The following is a 20,018-nucleotide window of genomic DNA, read 5'->3' on the forward strand; positions in this document are numbered from 1 at the left end:
CAAGTGTCCGTCAGTCACCCAAGTGTCAGTCAGTCACCCAAGTGTCAGTCAGTCACCCACCCAAGAGTCAGTCAGTCAGTCACCCAAGTGTCAGTCAGTCAGTCACCCAAGTGTCAGTCACCCAAGTGTCAGTCAGTCACCCAAGTGTCAGTCTGTCAGTCACCCAAGTGTCAGTCAGTCAGTCACCCAAGTGTCAGTCAGTCACCCAAGTGTCAGTCAGTCACCCAAGTGTCCGTCAGTCACCCAAGTGTCAGTCAGTCAGTCACCCAAGTGTCAGTCAGTCACCCAAGTGTCAGTCAGTCAGTCAGCCAAGTGTCAGTCAGTCACCCACCCAAGAGTCAGTCAGTCAGTCACCCAAGTGTCAGTCAGTCAGTCACCCTACCAAGTGTCAGTCAGTCAGTCACCCAAGTGTCAGTCTGTCAGTCACCCAAGTGTCAGTCAGTCACCCAAGTGTCAGTCAGTCACCCAAGTGTCATTCAGTCACCCAAGTGTCCGTCAGTCACCCAAGTGTCAGTCAGTCACCCACCCAAGTGTCAGTCAGTCACCGAAGTGTCAGTTAGTTAGTCACCCAAGTGTCAGTCAGTCAGTCACCCAAGTGTCAGTCAGTCAGTCACCCAAGTGTCAGTCAGTCAGTCACCCAAGTGTCAGTGAGTCACCTACCCAAGTGTCAGTCAGTCAGTCACCCAAGTGTCCGTCAGTCAGTCACTCAAGTGTCAGTCAGTCAGTCAGTCACCCAAGTGTCAGTGAGTCACCGACCCAAGTGTCAGTGAGTCACCCACCCAAATGTCAGTGAGTCACCCACACAAGTGTCAGTCAGTCAGTCACCCAAGTGTCCATCAGTCAGTCACCCAAGTGTCAGTCAGTCAGTCACCCAAGTGTCAGTCACCCAAGTGTCAGTCAGTCACCCAAGTGTCAGTCTGTCAGTCACCCAAGTGTCAGTCAGTCAGTCACCCAAGTGTCAGTCAGTCACCCAAGTGTCAGTCAGTCACCCAAGTGTCCGTCAGTCACCCAAGTGTCAGTCAGTCACCCAAGTGTCAGTCAGTCAGTCAGCCAAGTGTCAGTCAGTCACCCACCCAAGAGTCAGTCAGTCAGTCACCCAAGTGTCAGTCAGTCAGTCACCCTACCAAGTGTCAGTCAGTCAGTCACCCAAGTGTCAGTCTGTCAGTCACCCAAGTGTCAGTCAGTCACCCAAGTGTCAGTCAGTCACCCAAGTGTCATTCAGTCACCCAAGTGTCCGTCAGTCACCCAAGTGTCAGTCAGTCACCCACCCAAGTGTCAGTCAGTCACCGAAGTGTCAGTTAGTTAGTCACCCAAGTGTCAGTCAGTCAGTCACCCAAGTGTCAGTCAGTCAGTCACCCAAGTGTCAGTCAGTCAGTCACCCAAGTGTCAGTGAGTCACCTACCCAAGTGTCAGTCAGTCAGTCACCCAAGTGTCCGTCAGTCAGTCACTCAAGTGTCAGTCAGTCAGTCAGTCACCCAAGTGTCAGTGAGTCACCGACCCAAGTGTCAGTGAGTCACCCACCCAAATGTCAGTGAGTCACCCACACAAGTGTCAGTCAGTCAGTCACCCAAGTGTCCATCAGTCAGTCACCCAAGTGTCAGTCAGTCACCCACACAAGGGTCAGTAAGTCACCCACCCAAATGTCAGTGAGTCACCTAAACAAGTGTCAGTGAGTCACCCACCCAAGTGTCAGAGAGTAACCCCCCCAAGTGTCAGTCAGTCAGTCACCCAAGTGTCAGTCAGTCAGTCACCCACCCAAGTGTCAGTGAGTCACCCACCCAAGTGTCAGTGAGTCACCCACCCAAGTGTCAGTCAGTCAGTCAGTCACTCAAGTGTCAGTCAGTCACCCACCCAAGTGTCAGACAGTCAGTCAGTCAGTCACCCAAGTGTCAGTCAGTCACCCAAGTGTCAGTCAGTCAGTCACCCAAGTGTCAGTCAGTCACCCACCCAAGAGTCAGTCAGTCAGTCACCCAAGTGTCAGTCAGTCACCCAAGTGTCAGTTAGTCAGTCACCCAAGTGTCAGTCAGTCACCCAAGTGTCAGTCTGTCAGTCACCCAAGTGTCAGTAAGTCAGTCACCCAAGTGTCAGTCTGTCAGTCACCCAAGTGTCAGTCAGTCACCCAAGTGTCCGTCAGTCACCCAAGTGTCAGTCAGTCACCCACCCAAGTGTCAGTGAGTCACCATCCCAAGTGTCAGTCAGTCACCACCCAAGTGTCAGTCAGTCAACCACCCAAGTGTCAGTCAGTCAGTCAGTCAGTCAGTCACCCAAGTGTCAGTCTGTCAGTCACCCAAGTGTCAGTCAGTCAGTCACCCAAGTGTCCATCAGTCAGTCACCCAAGTGTCAGTCAGTCACCCACACAAGGGTCAGTAAGTCACCCACCCAAATGTCAGTGAGTCACCTAAACAAGTGTCAGTGAGTCACCCACCCAAGTGTCAGAGAGTAACCCCCCCAAGTGTCAGTCAGTCAGTCACCCAAGTGTCAGTCAGTCAGTCACCCACCCAAGTGTCAGTGAGTCACCCACCCAAGTGTCAGTGAGTCACCCACCCAAGTGTCAGTCAGTCAGTCAGTCACTCAAGTGTCAGTCAGTCACCCACCCAAGTGTCAGACAGTCAGTCAGTCAGTCACCCAAGTGTCAGTCAGTCACCCAAGTGTCAGTCAGTCAGTCACCCAAGTGTCAGTCAGTCACCCACCCAAGAGTCAGTCAGTCAGTCACCCAAGTGTCAGTCAGTCAGTCAGTCACCCAAGTGTCAGTTAGTCAGTCACCCAAGTGTCAGTCAGTCACCCAAGTGTCAGTCTGTCAGTCACCCAAGTGTCAGTCAGTCAGTCACCCAAGTGTCAGTCTGTCAGTCACCCAAGTGTCAGTCAGTCACCCAAGTGTCCGTCAGTCACCCAAGTGTCAGTCAGTCACCCACCCAAGTGTCAGTGAGTCACCATCCCAAGTGTCAGTCAGTCACCACCCAAGTGTCAGTCAGTCAACCACCCAAGTGTCAGTCAGTCAGTCAGTCACCCAAGTGTCAGTCTGTCAGTCACCCAAGTGTCAGTCAGTCACCCAAGTGTCCGTCAGTCACCCAAGTGTCAGTCAGTCACCCACCCAAGTGTCAGTCAGTCACCGAAGTGTCAGTTAGTTAGTCACCCAAGTGTCAGTCAGTCAGTCACCCAAGTGTCCATCAGTCAGTCACCCAAGTGTCAGTCAGTCAGTCACCCAAGTGTCAGTGAGTCACCTACCCAAGTGTCAGTGAGTCACCCACCCAAATGTCAGTGAGTCACCCACACAAGTGTCAGTCAGTCAGTCACCCAAGTGTCAGTCAGTCACCCACCCAAGGGTCAGTCAGTCACCCACCCAAATGTCAGTGAGTCACCTAAACAAGTGTCAGTGAGTCACCCACCCAAGTGTCAGAGAGTCACCCACCCAAGTGTCAGTCAGTCAGTCACCCAAGTGTCAGTCAGTCAGTCACCCAAGTGTCAGTCAGTCAGTCACCCACCCAAAGGTCAGTCAGTCACCCACCCAAGTGTCAGTGAGTCACCCACCCAAATGTCAGTGAGTCACCCACACAAGTGTCAGTCAGTCAGTCACCCAAGTGTCCGTCAGTCAGTCACCCAAGTGTCAGTCAGTCACCCAAGTGTCAGTCAGTCACCCACCCAAGAGTCAGTCAGTCAGTCACCCAAGTGTCAGTCAGTCAGTCACCGAAGTGTCAGTTAGTCAGTCACCCAAGTGTCAGTCAGTCAGTCACCCACCCAAGTGTCAGTGAGTCACCCACCCAAGGGTCAGTGAGTCACCCACCCAAGTGTCAGTCAGTCAGTCAGTCACCCAAGTGTCAGTCAGTCAGTCACCCAAGTGTCAGTCAGTCACCCAAGTGTCAGTCAGTCAGTCACCCAAGTGTCAGTCACCCATCAAAATGTCAGTCAGTCACCCTCCCATGTGTCAGTCAGTCACCCTCCCAAGTGTCAGTCAGTCAGTCACCCAAGTGTCAGTTAGTCAGTCACCCAAGTTTCAGTCAGTCAGTCACCCAAGTGTCAGTCAGTCAATCACCCACCCAAGTGTCAGTGAGTCACCATCCCAAGTGTCAGTCAGTCACCACCCAAGTGTCAGTCAGTCACCCACCCAAGTGTCAGTGAGTCACCCACACAAGTGTCAGTCAGTCAGTCACCCAAGTGTCAGTCAGTCAGTCACCCAAATGTCAGTCAGTCACCCAAGTGTCAGTCTGTCAGTCACCCAAGTGTCAGTCAGTCACCCAAGTGTCTGTCAGTCACCCAAGTGTCAGTCAGTCACCCACCCAAGTGTCAGTCAGTCACCGAAGTGTCAGTTAGTTAGTCACCCAAGTGTCAGTCAGTCAGTCACCCAAGTGTCAGTCAGTCAGTCACCCAAGTGTCAGTCAGTCAGTCAGTCACCCAAGTGTCAGTCAGTCAGTCACCCAAGTGTCCGTCAGTCAGTCACCCAAGTATCAGTCAGTCAGTCACCCAAGTGTCAGTGAGTCACCTACCCAAGTGTCAGTGAGTCACCCACCCAAATGTCAGTGAGTCACCCACACAAGTGTCAGTCAGTCAGTCACCCAAGTGTCCATCAGTCAGTCACCCAAGTGTCAGTCAGTCACCCACCCAAGGGTCAGTCAGTCACCCAACCAAATGTCAGTGAGTCACCTAAACAAGTGTCAGTGAGTCACCCACCCAAGTGTCAGAGAGTAACCCACCCAAGTGTCAGTCAGTCAGTCACCCAAGTGTCAGTCAGTGAGTCACCCACCCAAGGGTCAGTCAGTCACCCACCCAAGTGTCAGTGAGTCACCCACCCAAATGTCAGTGAGTCACCCACCCAAATGTCAGTGAGTCACCCACACAAGTGTCAGTCAGTCACCCAAGTGTCAGTCAGTCACCAGAGTGTCAGTCAGTCACCCAAGTGTCAGTCAGTAAGTCACCCAAGTGTCAGTCACCCAAGTGTCAGTCACCCAAGTGTCAGTCAGTCCCCCAAGTGTCAGTCTGTCAGTCACCCAAGTGTCAGTCTGTCAGTCACCCAAGTGTCAGTCAGTCAGTCACCCAAGTGTCAGTCAGTCACCCAAGTGTCAGTCAGTCACCCAAGTGTCCGTCAGTCACCCAAGTGTCAGTCAGTTACACACCCAAGTGTCAGTCAGTCACCGAAGTGTCAGTTAGTCAGTCACCCAAGTGTCAGTCAGTCAGTCACCCACCCAAGTGTCAGTGAGTCACCCACCCAAGGGTCAGTGAGTCACCCACCCAAGTGTCAGTCAGTCAGTCACCCAAGTGTCAGTCAGTCACCCACCCAAGGGTCAGTCAGTCACCCACCCAAATGTCAGTGAGTCACCTAAACAAGTGTCAGTGAGTCACCCACCCAAGTGTCAGAGAGTCACCCACCCAAGTGTCAGTCAGTCAGTCACCCAAGTGTCAGTCAGTCAGTCACCCAAGTGTCAGTCAGTGAGTCACCCACCCAAGGGTCAGTCAGTCACCCACCCAAGTGTCAGTGAGTCACCCACCCAAATGTCAGTGAGTCACCCACACAAGTGTCAGTCAGTCAGTCACCCAAGTGTCCGTCAGTCACCCAAGTGTCAGTCAGTCACCCAAGTGTCAGTCAGTCACCCACCCAAGAGTCAGTCAGTCAGTCACCCAAGTGTCAGTCACCCAAGTGTCAGTCAGTCACCCAAATGTCAGTCAGTCACCCAAGTGTCAGTCTGTCAGTCACCCAAGTGTCAGTCAGTCAGTCACCCAAGTGTCAGTCAGTCACCCAAGTGTCAGTCAGTCACCCAAGTGTCCGTCAGTCACCCAAGTGTCAGTCAGTCAGTCACCCAAGTGTCAGTCAGTCACCCAAGTGTCAGTCAGTCACCCAAGTGTCAGTCAGTCAGTCAGCCAAGTGTCAGTCAGTCACCCACCCAAGAGTCAGTCAGTCAGTCACCCAAGTGTCAGTCAGTCAGTCACTCAAGTGTCAGTCAGTCAGTCACCCACCCAAGTGTCAGACAGTCAGTCAGTCAGTCACCCAAGTGTCAGTCAGTCACCCAAGTGTCAGTCAGTCACCCAAGTGTCAGTCAGTCAGCCAAGTGACAGTCAGTCAGTCACCCAAGTGTCAGTTAGCCGGTCACCCTAGTGTCAGACAGTGAGTCACTCACCCAAGTGTCAGTGAGTCACCCACCCAAGGGTCAGTCAGTCACCCACCCAAGTGTCAGTGAGTCACCCACCCAAATGTCAGTCAGTCACCCACACAAGTGTCAGTCAGTCAGTCACCCAAGTGTCCGTCAGTCAGTCACCCAAGTGTCAGTCAGTCACCCAAGTGTCAGTCAGTCAGTCACCCAAGTGTCAGTCAGTCAGTCACCGAAGTGTCAGTTAGTCAGTCACCCAAGTGTCAGTCAGTCAGTCACCCACCCAAGTGTCAGTGAGTCACCCACCCAAGGGTCAGTGAGTCACCCACCCAAGTGTCAGTCACCCATCAAAATGTCAGTCAGTCACCCTCCCATGTGTCAGTCAGTCAGTCACCAAAGTGTCAGTCAGTCAGTTACCCAAGTGTCATTCAGTCAGTCACCCAAGTGTCAGTCAGTCACCCAAGTGTCAGTCAGTCACCCACCCAAGGGTCAGTCAGTCACCCAACCAAATGTCAGTGAGTCACCTAAACAAGTGTCAGTGAGTCACCCACCCAAGTTTTAGAGAGTCACCCACCCAAGTGTCAGTCAGTCAGTCACCCAAGTGTCAGTCAGTCAGTCACCCAAGTGTCAGTCAGTCACCCAAGTGTCAGTCAGTCAGTCACCCAAGTGTCAGTCACCCATCAAAATGTCAGTCAGTCACCCTCCCATGTGTCAGTCAGTCACCCTCCCAAGTGTCAGTCAGTCAGTCACCCAAGTGTCAGTTAGTCAGTCACCCAAGTTTCAGTCAGTCAGTCACCCAAGTGTCAGTCAGTCAATCACCCACCCAAGTGTCAGTGAGTCACCATCCCAAGTGTCAGTCAGTCACCACCCAAGTGTCAGTCAGTCACCCACCCAAGTGTCAGTGAGTCACCCACACAAGTGTCAGTCAGTCAGTCACCCAAGTGTCAGTCAGTCAGTCACCCAAGTGTCAGTCAGTCACCCAAGTGTCAGTCTGTCAGTCACCCAAGTGTCAGTCAGTCACCCAAGTGTCCGTCAGTCACCCAAGTGTCAGTCAGTCACCCACCCAAGTGTCAGTCAGTCACCCAAGTGTCAGTTAGTTAGTCACCCAAGTGTCAGTCAGTCAGTCACCCAAGTGTCAGTCAGTCAGTCACCCAAGTGTCAGTCAGTCACCCACCCAAGAGTCAGTCAGTCAGTCACCCAAGTGTCAGTCAGTCAGTCACCGAAGTGTCAGTTAGTCAGTCACCCAAGTGTCAGTCAGTCAGTCACCCACCCAAGTGTCAGTGAGTCACCCACCCAAGGGTCAGTGAGTCACCCACCCAAGTGTCAGTCAGTCAGTCAGTCACCCAAGTGTCAGTCAGTCAGTCACCCAAGTGTCAGTCAGTCACCCAAGTGTCAGTCAGTCAGTCACCCAAGTGTCAGTCACCCATCAAAATGTCAGTCAGTCACCCTCCCATGTGTCAGTCAGTCACCCTCCCAAGTGTCAGTCAGTCAGTCACCCAAGTGTCAGTTAGTCAGTCACCCAAGTTTCAGTCAGTCAGTCACCCAAGTGTCAGTCAGTCAATCACCCACCCAAGTGTCAGTGAGTCACCATCCCAAGTGTCAGTCAGTCACCACCCAAGTGTCAGTCAGTCACCCACCCAAGTGTCAGTGAGTCACCCACACAAGTGTCAGTCAGTCAGTCACCCAAGTGTCAGTCAGTCAGTCACCCAAATGTCAGTCAGTCACCCAAGTGTCAGTCTGTCAGTCACCCAAGTGTCAGTCAGTCACCCAAGTGTCAGTCAGTCACCCACCCAAGTGTCAGTCAGTCACCGAAGTGTCAGTCAGTCAGTCACCCAAGTGTCAGTCAGTCAGTCACCCAAGTGTCAGTCAGTAAGTCAGTCACCCAAGTGTCAGTCAGTCAGTCACCCAAGTGTCCGTCAGTCAGTCACCCAAGTATCAGTCAGTCAGTCACCCAAGTGTCAGTGAGTCACCTACCCAAGTGTCAGTGAGTCACCCACCCAAATGTCAGTGAGTCACCCACACAAGTGTCAGTCAGTCAGTCACCCAAGTGTCCATCAGTCAGTCACCCAAGTGTCAGTCAGTCACCCACCCAAGGGTCAGTCAGTCACCCAACCAAATGTCAGTGAGTCACCTAAACAAGTGTCAGTGAGTCACCCACCCAAGTGTCAGAGAGTAACCCACCCAAGTGTCAGTCAGTCAGTCACCCAAGTGTCAGTCAGTGAGTCACCCACCCAAGGGTCAGTCAGTCACCCACCCAAGTGTCAGTGAGTCACCCACCCAAATGTCAGTGAGTCACCCACCCAAATGTCAGTGAGTCACCCACACAAGTGTCAGTCAGTCACCCAAGTGTCAGTCAGTCACCAGAGTGTCAGTCAGTCACCCAAGTGTCAGTCAGTAAGTCACCCAAGTGTCAGTCACCCAAGTGTCAGTCACCCAAGTGTCAGTCAGTCCCCCAAGTGTCAGTCTGTCAGTCACCCAAGTGTCAGTCTGTCAGTCACCCAAGTGTCAGTCAGTCAGTCACCCAAGTGTCAGTCAGTCACCCAAGTGTCAGTCAGTCACCCAAGTGTCCGTCAGTCACCCAAGTGTCAGTCAGTTACACACCCAAGTGTCAGTCAGTCACCGAAGTGTCAGTTAGTCAGTCACCCAAGTGTCAGTCAGTCAGTCACCCACCCAAGTGTCAGTGAGTCACCCACCCAAGGGTCAGTGAGTCACCCACCCAAGTGTCAGTCAGTCAGTCACCCAAGTGTCAGTCAGTCACCCACCCAAGGGTCAGTCAGTCACCCACCCAAATGTCAGTGAGTCACCTAAACAAGTGTCAGTGAGTCACCCACCCAAGTGTCAGAGAGTCACCCACCCAAGTGTCAGTCAGTCAGTCACCCAAGTGTCAGTCAGTCAGTCACCCAAGTGTCAGTCAGTGAGTCACCCACCCAAGGGTCAGTCAGTCACCCACCCAAGTGTCAGTGAGTCACCCACCCAAATGTCAGTGAGTCACCCACACAAGTGTCAGTCAGTCAGTCACCCAAGTGTCCGTCAGTCAGTCACCCAAGTGTCAGTCAGTCACCCAAGTGTCAGTCAGTCAGTCACCCAAGTGTCAGTCAGTCAGTCACCGAAGTGTCAGTTAGTCAGTCACCCAAGTTTCAGTCAGTCAGTCACCCAAGTGTCAGTCAGTCAATCACCCACCCAAGTGTCAGTGAGTCACCATCCCAAGTGTCAGTCAGTCACCACCCAAGTGTCAGTCAGTCACCCACCCAAGTGTCAGTGAGTCACCCACACAAGTGTCAGTCAGTCAGTCAGTCACCCAAGTGTCAGTCAGTCAGTCACCCAAATGTCAGTCAGTCACCCAAGTGTCAGTCTGTCAGTCACCCAAGTGTCAGTCAGTCACCCAAGTGTCTGTCAGTCACCCAAGTGTCAGTCAGTCACCCACCCAAGTGTCAGTCAGTCACCGAAGTGTCAGTCAGTCAGTCACCCAAGTGTCAGTCAGTCAGTCACCCAAGTGTCAGTCAGTCAGTCAGTCACCCAAGTGTCAGTCAGTCAGTCACCCAAGTGTCCGTCAGTCAGTCACCCAAGTATCAGTCAGTCAGTCACCCAAGTGTCAGTGAGTCACCTACCCAAGTGTCAGTGAGTCACCCACCCAAATGTCAGTGAGTCACCCACACAAGTGTCAGTCAGTCAGTCACCCAAGTGTCCATCAGTCAGTCACCCAAGTGTCAGTCAGTCACCCACCCAAGGGTCAGTCAGTCACCCAACCAAATGTCAGTGAGTCACCTAAACAAGTGTCAGTGAGTCACCCACCCAAGTGTCAGAGAGTAACCCACCCAAGTGTCAGTCAGTCAGTCACCCAAGTGTCAGTCAGTGAGTCACCCACCCAAGGGTCAGTCAGTCACCCACCCAAGTGTCAGTGAGTCACCCACCCAAATGTCAGTGAGTCACCCACCCAAATGTCAGTGAGTCACCCACACAAGTGTCAGTCAGTCACCCAAGTGTCAGTCAGTCAATCACCCACCCAAGTGTCAGTGAGTCACCATCCCAAGTGTCAGTCAGTCACCACCCAAGTGTCAGTCAGTCACCCACCCAAGTGTCAGTCAGTCAGTCACCCAAGTGTCAGTCTGTCAGTCACCCAAGTGTCAGTCAGTCACCCAAGTGTCAGTCAGTCACCCAAGTGTCATTCAGTCACCCAAGTGTCCGTCAGTCACCCAAGTGTCAGTCAGTCACCCACCCAAGTGTCAGTCAGTCACCGAAGTGTCAGTTAGTTAGTCACCCAAGTGTCAGTCAGTCAGTCATCCAAGTGTCAGTCAGTCAGTCACCCAAGTGTCAGTCAGTCAGTCACCCAAGTGTCAGTGAGTCACCTACCCAAGTGTCAGTCAGTCAGTCACCCAAGTGTCCGTCAGTCAGTCACTCAAGTGTCAGTCAGTCAGTCAGTCACCCAAGTGTCAGTGAGTCACCGACCCAAGTGTCAGTGAGTCACCCACCCAAATGTCAGTGAGTCACCCACACAAGTGTCAGTCAGTCAGTCACCCAAGTGTCCATCAGTCAGTCACCCAAGTGTCAGTCAGTCACCCACACAAGGGTCAGTAAGTCACCCACCCAAATGTCAGTGAGTCACCTAAACAAGTGTCAGTGAGTCACCCACCCAAGTGTCAGAGAGTAACCCACCCAAGTGTCAGTCAGTCAGTCACCCAAGTGTCAGTCAGTCAGTCACCCACCCAAGTGTCAGTGAGTCACCCACCCAAGTGTCAGTGAGTCACCCACCCAAGTGTCAGTCAGTCAGTCACCCACCCAAGTGTCAGACAGTCAGTCAGTCAGTCACCCAAGTGTCAGTCACCCATCAAAATGTCAGTCAGTCACCCTCCCATGTGTCAGTCAGTCACCCTCCCAAGTGTCAGTCAGTCAGTCACCCAAGTGTCAGTTAGTCAGTCACCCAAGTTTCAGTCAGTCAGTCACCCAAGTGTCAGTCAGTCAATCACCCACCCAAGTGTCAGTGAGTCACCATCCCAAGTGTCAGTCAGTCACCACCCAAGTGTCAGTCAGTCACCCACCCAAGTGTCAGTGAGTCACCCACACAAGTGTCAGTCAGTCAGTCACCCAAGTGTCAGTCAGTCAGTCACCCAAATGTCAGTCAGTCACCCAAGTGTCAGTCTGTCAGTCACCCAAGTGTCAGTCAGTCACCCAAGTGTCTGTCAGTCACCCAAGTGTCAGTCAGTCACCCACCCAAGTGTCAGTCAGTCACCGAAGTGTCAGTCAGTCAGTCACCCAAGTGTCAGTCAGTCAGTCACCCAAGTGTCAGTCAGTCAGTCAGTCACCCAAGTGTCAGTCAGTCAGTCACCCAAGTGTCCGTCAGTCAGTCACCCAAGTATCAGTCAGTCAGTCACCCAAGTGTCAGTGAGTCACCTACCCAAGTGTCAGTGAGTCACCCACCCAAATGTCAGTGAGTCACCCACACAAGTGTCAGTCAGTCAGTCACCCAAGTGTCCATCAGTCAGTCACCCAAGTGTCAGTCAGTCACCCACCCAAGGGTCAGTCAGTCACCCAACCAAATGTCAGTGAGTCACCTAAACAAGTGTCAGTGAGTCACCCACCCAAGTGTCAGAGAGTAACCCACCCAAGTGTCAGTCAGTCAGTCACCCAAGTGTCAGTCAGTGAGTCACCCACCCAAGGGTCAGTCAGTCACCCACCCAAGTGTCAGTGAGTCACCCACCCAAATGTCAGTGAGTCACCCACCCAAATGTCAGTGAGTCACCCACACAAGTGTCAGTCAGTCACCCAAGTGTCAGTCAGTCAATCACCCACCCAAGTGTCAGTGAGTCACCATCCCAAGTGTCAGTCAGTCACCACCCAAGTGTCAGTCAGTCACCCACCCAAGTGTCAGTCAGTCAGTCACCCAAGTGTCAGTCTGTCAGTCACCCAAGTGTCAGTCAGTCACCCAAGTGTCAGTCAGTCACCCAAGTGTCATTCAGTCACCCAAGTGTCCGTCAGTCACCCAAGTGTCAGTCAGTCACCCACCCAAGTGTCAGTCAGTCACCGAAGTGTCAGTTAGTTAGTCACCCAAGTGTCAGTCAGTCAGTCATCCAAGTGTCAGTCAGTCAGTCACCCAAGTGTCAGTCAGTCAGTCACCCAAGTGTCAGTGAGTCACCTACCCAAGTGTCAGTCAGTCAGTCACCCAAGTGTCCGTCAGTCAGTCACTCAAGTGTCAGTCAGTCAGTCAGTCACCCAAGTGTCAGTGAGTCACCGACCCAAGTGTCAGTGAGTCACCCACCCAAATGTCAGTGAGTCACCCACACAAGTGTCAGTCAGTCAGTCACCCAAGTGTCCATCAGTCAGTCACCCAAGTGTCAGTCAGTCACCCACACAAGGGTCACTAAGTCACCCACCCAAATGTCAGTGAGTCACCTAAACAAGTGTCAGTGAGTCACCCACCCAAGTGTCAGAGAGTAACCCACCCAAGTGTCAGTCAGTCAGTCACCCAAGTGTCAGTCAGTCAGTCACCCACCCAAGTGTCAGTGAGTCACCCACCCAAGTGTCAGTCAGTCAGTCACCCAAGTGTCAGTCAGTGAGTCACCCACCCAAGGGTCAGTCAGTCACCCACCCAAGTGTCAGTGAGTCACCCACCCAAATGTCAGTGAGTCACCCACCCAAATGTCAGTGAGTCACCCACACAAGTGTCAGTCAGTCACCCAAGTGTCAGTCAGTCAATCACCCACCCAAGTGTCAGTGAGTCACCATCCCAAGTGTCAGTCAGTCACCACCCAAGTGTCAGTCAGTCACCCACCCAAGTGTCAGTCAGTCAGTCACCCAAGTGTCAGTCTGTCAGTCACCCAAGTGTCAGTCAGTCACCCAAGTGTCAGTCAGTCACCCAAGTGTCATTCAGTCACCCAAGTGTCCGTCAGTCACCCAAGTGTCAGTCAGTCACCCACCCAAGTGTCAGTCAGTCACCGAAGTGTCAGTTAGTTAGTCACCCAAGTGTCAGTCAGTCAGTCATCCAAGTGTCAGTCAGTCAGTCACCCAAGTGTCAGTCAGTCAGTCACCCAAGTGTCAGTGAGTCACCTACCCAAGTGTCAGTCAGTCAGTCACCCAAGTGTCCGTCAGTCAGTCACTCAAGTGTCAGTCAGTCAGTCAGTCACCCAAGTGTCAGTGAGTCACCGACCCAAGTGTCAGTGAGTCACCCACCCAAATGTCAGTGAGTCACCCACACAAGTGTCAGTCAGTCAGTCACCCAAGTGTCCATCAGTCAGTCACCCAAGTGTCAGTCAGTCACCCACACAAGGGTCACTAAGTCACCCACCCAAATGTCAGTGAGTCACCTAAACAAGTGTCAGTGAGTCACCCACCCAAGTGTCAGAGAGTAACCCACCCAAGTGTCAGTCAGTCAGTCACCCAAGTGTCAGTCAGTCAGTCACCCACCCAAGTGTCAGTGAGTCACCCACCCAAGTGTCAGTGAGTCACCCACCCAAGTGTCAGTCAGTCAGTCACCCACCCAAGTGTCAGACAGTCAGTCAGTCAGTCACCCAAGTGTCAGTCAGTCACCCAAGTGTCAGTCAGTCAGTCACCCAAGTGTCAGTCAGTCACCCACCCAAGAGTCAGTCAGTCAGTCACCCAAGTGTCAGTCAGTCAGTCAGTCACCCAAGTGTCAGTTAGTCAGTCACCCAAGTGTCAGTCAGTCACCCAAGTGTCAGTCTGTCAGTCACCCAAGTGTCAGTCAGTCAGTCAGTCACCCAAGTGTCAGTCTGTCAGTCACCCAAGTGTCAGTCAGTCACCCAAGTGTCCGTCAGTCACCCAAGTGTCAGTCAGTCACCCACCCAAGTGTCAGTGAGTCACCATCCCAAGTGTCAGTCAGTCACCACCCAAGTGTCAGTCAGTCAACCACCCAAGTGTCAGTCAGTCAGTCAGTCACCCAAGTGTCAGTCTGTCAGTCACCCAAGTGTCAGTCAGTCACCCAAGTGTCCGTCAGTCACCCAAGTGTCAGTCAGTCACCCACCCAAGTGTCAGTCAGTCACCGAAGTGTCAGTTAGTTAGTCACCCAAGTGTCAGTCAGTCAGTCACCCAAGTGTCCATCAGTCAGTCACCCAAGTGTCAGTCAGTCAGTCACCCAAGTGTCAGTGAGTCACCTACCCAAGTGTCAGTGAGTCACCCACCCAAATGTCAGTGAGTCACCCACACAAGTGTCAGTCAGTCAGTCACCCAAGTGTCAGTCAGTCACCCACCCAAGGGTCAGTCAGTCACCCACCCAAATGTCAGTGAGTCACCTAAACAAGTGTCAGTGAGTCACCCACCCAAGTGTCAGAGAGTCACCCACCCAAGTGTCAGTCAGTCAGTCACCCAAGTGTCAGTCAGTCAGTCACCCAAGTGTCAGTCAGTCAGTCACCCACCCAAAGGTCAGTCAGTCACCCACCCAAGTGTCAGTGAGTCACCCACCCAAATGTCAGTGAGTCACCCACACAAGTGTCAGTCAGTCAGTCACCCAAGTGTCCGTCAGTCAGTCACCCAAGTGTCAGTCAGTCACCCAAGTGTCAGTCAGTCACCCACCCAAGAGTCAGTCAGTCAGTCACCCAAGTGTCAGTCAGTCAGTCACCGAAGTGTCAGTTAGTCAGTCACCCAAGTGTCAGTCAATCAGTCACCCACCCAAGTGTCAGTGAGTCACCCACCCAAGGGTCAGTGAGTCACCCACCCAAGTGTCAGTCAGTCAGTCAGTCACCCAAGTGTCAGTCAGTCAGTCACCCAAGTGTCAGTCAGTCACCCAAGTGTCAGTCAGTCAGTCACCCAAGTGTCAGTCACCCATCAAAATGTCAGTCAGTCACCCTCCCATGTGTCAGTCAGTCACCCTCCCAAGTGTCAGTCAGTCAGTCACCCAAGTGTCAGTTAGTCAGTCACCCAAGTTTCAGTCAGTCAGTCACCCAAGTGTCAGTCAGTCAATCACCCACCCAAGTGTCAGTGAGTCACCATCCCAAGTGTCAGTCAGTCACCACCCAAGTGTCAGTCAGTCACCCACCCAAGTGTCAGTGAGTCACCCACACAAGTGTCAGTCAGTCAGTCACCCAAGTGTCAGTCAGTCAGTCACCCAAATGTCATTCAGTCACCCAAGTGTCAGTCTGTCAGTCACCCAAGTGTCAGTCAGTCACCCAAGTGTCCGTCAGTCACCCAAGTGTCAGTCAGTCACCCACCCAAGTGTCAGTCAGTCACCGAAGTGTCAGTTAGTTAGTCACCCAAGTGTCAGTCAGTCAGTCACCCAAGTGTCAGTCAGTCAGTCACCCAAGTGTCAGTCAGTCAGTCACCCAAGTGTCAGTCAGTCAGTCACCCAAGTGTCCGTCAGTCAGTCACCCAAGTATCAGTCAGTCAGTCACCCAAGTGTCAGTGAGTCACCTACCCAAGTGTCAGTGAGTCACCCACCCAAATGTCAGTGAGTCACCCACACAAGTGTCAGTCAGTCAGTCACCCAAGTGTCCATCAGTCAGTCACCCAAGTGTCAGTCAGTCACCCACCCAAGGGTCAGTCAGTCACCCAACCAAATGTCAGTGAGTCACCTAAACAAGTGTCAGTGAGTCACCCACCCAAGTGTCAGAGAGTAACCCACCCAAGTGTCAGTCAGTCAGTCACCCAAGTGTCAGTCAGTGAGTCACCCACCCAAGGGTCAGTCAGTCACCCACCCAAGTGTCAGTGAGTCACCCACCCAAATGTCAGTGAGTCACCCACCCAAATGTCAGTGAGTCACCCACACAAGTGTCAGTCAGTCACCCAAGTGTCAGTCAGTAAGTCACCCAAGTGTCAGTCACCCAAGTGTCAGTCACCCAAGTGTCAGTCAGTCCCCCAAGTGTCAGTCTGTCAGTCACCCAAGTGTCAGTCTGTCAGTCACCCAAGTGTCAGTCAGTCAGTCACCCAAGTGTCAGTCAGTCACCCAAGTGTCAGTCAGTCACCCAAGTGTCAGTCAGTCACCCAAGTGTCAGTCAGTTACACACCCAAGTGTCAGTCAGTCACCGAAGTGTCAGTTAGTCAGTCACCCAAGTGTCAGTCAGTCAGTCACCCACCCAAGTGTCAGTGAGTCACCCACCCAAGGGTCAGTGAGTCACCCACCCAAGTGTCAGTCAGTCAGTCACCCAAGTGTCAGTCAGTCACCCACCCAAGGGTCAGTCAGTCACCCACCCAAATGTCAGTGAGTCACCTAAACAAGTGTCAGTGAGTCACCCACCCAAGTGTCAGAGAGTCACCCACCCAAGTGTCAGTCAGTCAGTCACCCAAGTGTCAGTCAGTCAGTCACCCAAGAGTCAGTCAGTGAGTCACCCACCCAAGGGTCAGTCAGTCACCCACCCAAGTGTCAGTGAGTCACCCACCCAAATGTCAGTGAGTCACCCACACAAGTGTCAGTCAGTCAGTCACCCAAGTGTCCGTCAGTCACCCAAGTGTCAGTCAGTCACCCAAGTGTCAGTCAGTCACCCACCCAAGAGTCAGTCAGTCAGTCACCCAAGTGTCAGTCAGTCAGTCACCCAAGTGTCAGTCACCCAAGTGTCAGTCAGTCACCCAAGTGTCAGTCTGTCAGTCACCCAAGTGTCAGTCAGTCAGTCACCCAAGTGTCAGTCAGTCACCCAAGTGTCAGTCAGTCACCCAAGTGTCCGTCAGTCACCCAAGTGTCAGTCAGTCAGTCACCCAAGTGTCAGTCAGTCACCCAAGTGTCAGTCAGTCAGTCAGCCAAGTGTCAGTCAGTCACCCACCCAAGAGTCAGTCAGTCAGTCACCCAAGTGTCAGTCAGTCAGTCACCCTACCAAGTGTCAGTCAGTCAGTCACCCAAGTGTCAGTCTGTCAGTCACCCAAGTGTCAGTCAGTCACCCAAGTGTCAGTCAGTCACCCAAGTGTCATTCAGTCACCCAAGTGTCCGTCAGTCACCCAAGTGTCAGTCAGTCACCCACCCAAGTGTCAGTCAGTCACCGAAGTGTCAGTTAGTTAGTCACCCAAGTGTCAGTCAGTCAGTCACCCAAGTGTCAGTCAGTCAGTCACCCAAGTGTCAGTCAGTCAGTCACCCAAGTGTCAGTGAGTCACCTACCCAAGTGTCAGTCAGTCAGTCACCCAAGTGTCCGTCAGTCAGTCACTCAAGTGTCAGTCAGTCAGTCAGTCACCCAAGTGTCAGTGAGTCACCGACCCAAGTGTCAGTGAGTCACCCACCCAAATGTCAGTGAGTCACCCACACAAGTGTCAGTCAGTCAGTCACCCAAGTGTCCATCAGTCAGTCACCCAAGTGTCAGTCAGTCAGTCACCCAAGTGTCAGTCACCCAAGTGTCAGTCAGTCACCCAAGTGTCAGTCTGTCAGTCACCCAAGTGTCAGTCAGTCAGTCACCCAAGTGTCAGTCAGTCACCCAAGTGTCAGTCAGTCACCCAAGTGTCCGTCAGTCACCCAAGTGTCAGTCAGTCACCCAAGTGTCAGTCAGTCAGTCAGCCAAGTGTCAGTCAGTCACCCACCCAAGAGTCAGTCAGTCAGTCACCCAAGTGTCAGTCAGTCAGTCACCCTACCAAGTGTCAGTCAGTCAGTCACCCAAGTGTCAGTCTGTCAGTCACCCAAGTGTCAGTCAGTCACCCAAGTGTCAGTCAGTCACCCAAGTGTCATTCAGTCACCCAAGTGTCCGTCAGTCACCCAAGTGTCAGTCAGTCACCCACCCAAGTGTCAGTCAGTCACCGAAGTGTCAGTTAGTTAGTCACCCAAGTGTCAGTCAGTCAGTCACCCAAGTGTCAGTCAGTCAGTCACCCAAGTGTCAGTCAGTCAGTCACCCAAGTGTCAGTGAGTCACCTACCCAAGTGTCAGTCAGTCAGTCACCCAAGTGTCCGTCAGTCAGTCACTCAAGTGTCAGTCAGTCAGTCAGTCACCCAAGTGTCAGTGAGTCACCGACCCAAGTGTCAGTGAGTCACCCACCCAAATGTCAGTGAGTCACCCACACAAGTGTCAGTCAGTCAGTCACCCAAGTGTCCATCAGTCAGTCACCCAAGTGTCAGTCAGTCACCCACACAAGGGTCAGTAAGTCACCCACCCAAATGTCAGTGAGTCACCTAAACAAGTGTCAGTGAGTCACCCACCCAAGTGTCAGAGAGTAACCCCCCCAAGTGTCAGTCAGTCAGTCACCCAAGTGTCAGTCAGTCAGTCACCCACCCAAGTGTCAGTGAGTCACCCACCCAAGTGTCAGTGAGTCACCCACCCAAGTGTCAGTCAGTCAGTCAGTCACTCAAGTGTCAGTCAGTCACCCACCCAAGTGTCAGACAGTCAGTCAGTCAGTCACCCAAGTGTCAGTCAGTCACCCAAGTGTCAGTCAGTCAGTCACCCAAGTGTCAGTCAGTCACCCACCCAAGAGTCAGTCAGTCAGTCACCCAAGTGTCAGTCAGTCACCCAAGTGTCAGTTAGTCAGTCACCCAAGTGTCAGTCAGTCACCCAAGTGTCAGTCTGTCAGTCACCCAAGTGTCAGTAAGTCAGTCACCCAAGTGTCAGTCTGTCAGTCACCCAAGTGTCAGTCAGTCACCCAAGTGTCCGTCAGTCACCCAAGTGTCAGTCAGTCACCCACCCAAGTGTCAGTGAGTCACCATCCCAAGTGTCAGTCAGTCACCACCCAAGTGTCAGTCAGTCAACCACCCAAGTGTCAGTCAGTCAGTCAGTCAGTCAGTCACCCAAGTGTCAGTCTGTCAGTCACCCAAGTGTCAGTCAGTCAGTCACCCAAGTGTCCATCAGTCAGTCACCCAAGTGTCAGTCAGTCACCCACACAAGGGTCAGTAAGTCACCCACCCAAATGTCAGTGAGTCACCTAAACAAGTGTCAGTGAGTCACCCACCCAAGTGTCAGAGAGTAACCCCCCCAAGTGTCAGTCAGTCAGTCACCCAAGTGTCAGTCAGTCAGTCACCCACCCAAGTGTCAGTGAGTCACCCACCCAAGTGTCAGTGAGTCACCCACCCAAGTGTCAGTCAGTCAGTCAGTCACTCAAGTGTCAGTCAGTCACCCACCCAAGTGTCAGACAGTCAGTCAGTCAGTCACCCAAGTGTCAGTCAGTCACCCAAGTGTCAGTCAGTCAGTCACCCAAGTGTCAGTCAGTCACCCACCCAAGAGTCAGTCAGTCAGTCACCCAAGTGTCAGTCAGTCAGTCAGTCACCCAAGTGTCAGTTAGTCAGTCACCCAAGTGTCAGTCAGTCACCCAAGTGTCAGTCTGTCAGTCACCCAAGTGTCAGTCAGTCAGTCACCCAAGTGTCAGTCTGTCAGTCACCCAAGTGTCAGTCAGTCACCCAAGTGTCCGTCAGTCACCCAAGTGTCAGTCAGTCACCCACCCAAGTGTCAGTGAGTCACCATCCCAAGTGTCAGTCAGTCACCACCCAAGTGTCAGTCAGTCAACCACCCAAGTGTCAGTCAGTCAGTCAGTCACCCAAGTGTCAGTCTGTCAGTCACCCAAGTGTCAGTCAGTCACCCAAGTGTCCGTCAGTCACCCAAGTGTCAGTCAGTCACCCACCCAAGTGTCAGTCAGTCACCGAAGTGTCAGTTAGTTAGTCACCCAAGTGTCAGTCAGTCAGTCACCCAAGTGTCCATCAGTCAGTCACCCAAGTGTCAGTCAGTCAGTCACCCAAGTGTCAGTGAGTCACCTACCCAAGTGTCAGTGAGTCACCCACCCAAATGTCAGTGAGTCACCCACACAAGTGTCAGTCAGTCAGTCACCCAAGTGTCAGTCAGTCACCCACCCAAGGGTCAGTCAGTCACCCACCCAAATGTCAGTGAGTCACCTAAACAAGTGTCAGTGAGTCACCCACCCAAGTGTCAGAGAGTCACCCACCCAAGTGTCAGTCAGTCAGTCACCCAAGTGTCAGTCAGTCAGTCACCCAAGTGTCAGTCAGTCAGTCACCCACCCAAAGGTCAGTCAGTCACCCACCCAAGTGTCAGTGAGTCACCCACCCAAATGTCAGTGAGTCACCCACACAAGTGTCAGTCAGTCAGTCACC

This window comes from Ascaphus truei, chromosome 2, assembly GCF_040206685.1.
Source record: "Ascaphus truei isolate aAscTru1 chromosome 2, aAscTru1.hap1, whole genome shotgun sequence".
In the NCBI taxonomy this organism is placed as follows: domain Eukaryota; kingdom Metazoa; phylum Chordata; class Amphibia; order Anura; family Ascaphidae; genus Ascaphus; species Ascaphus truei.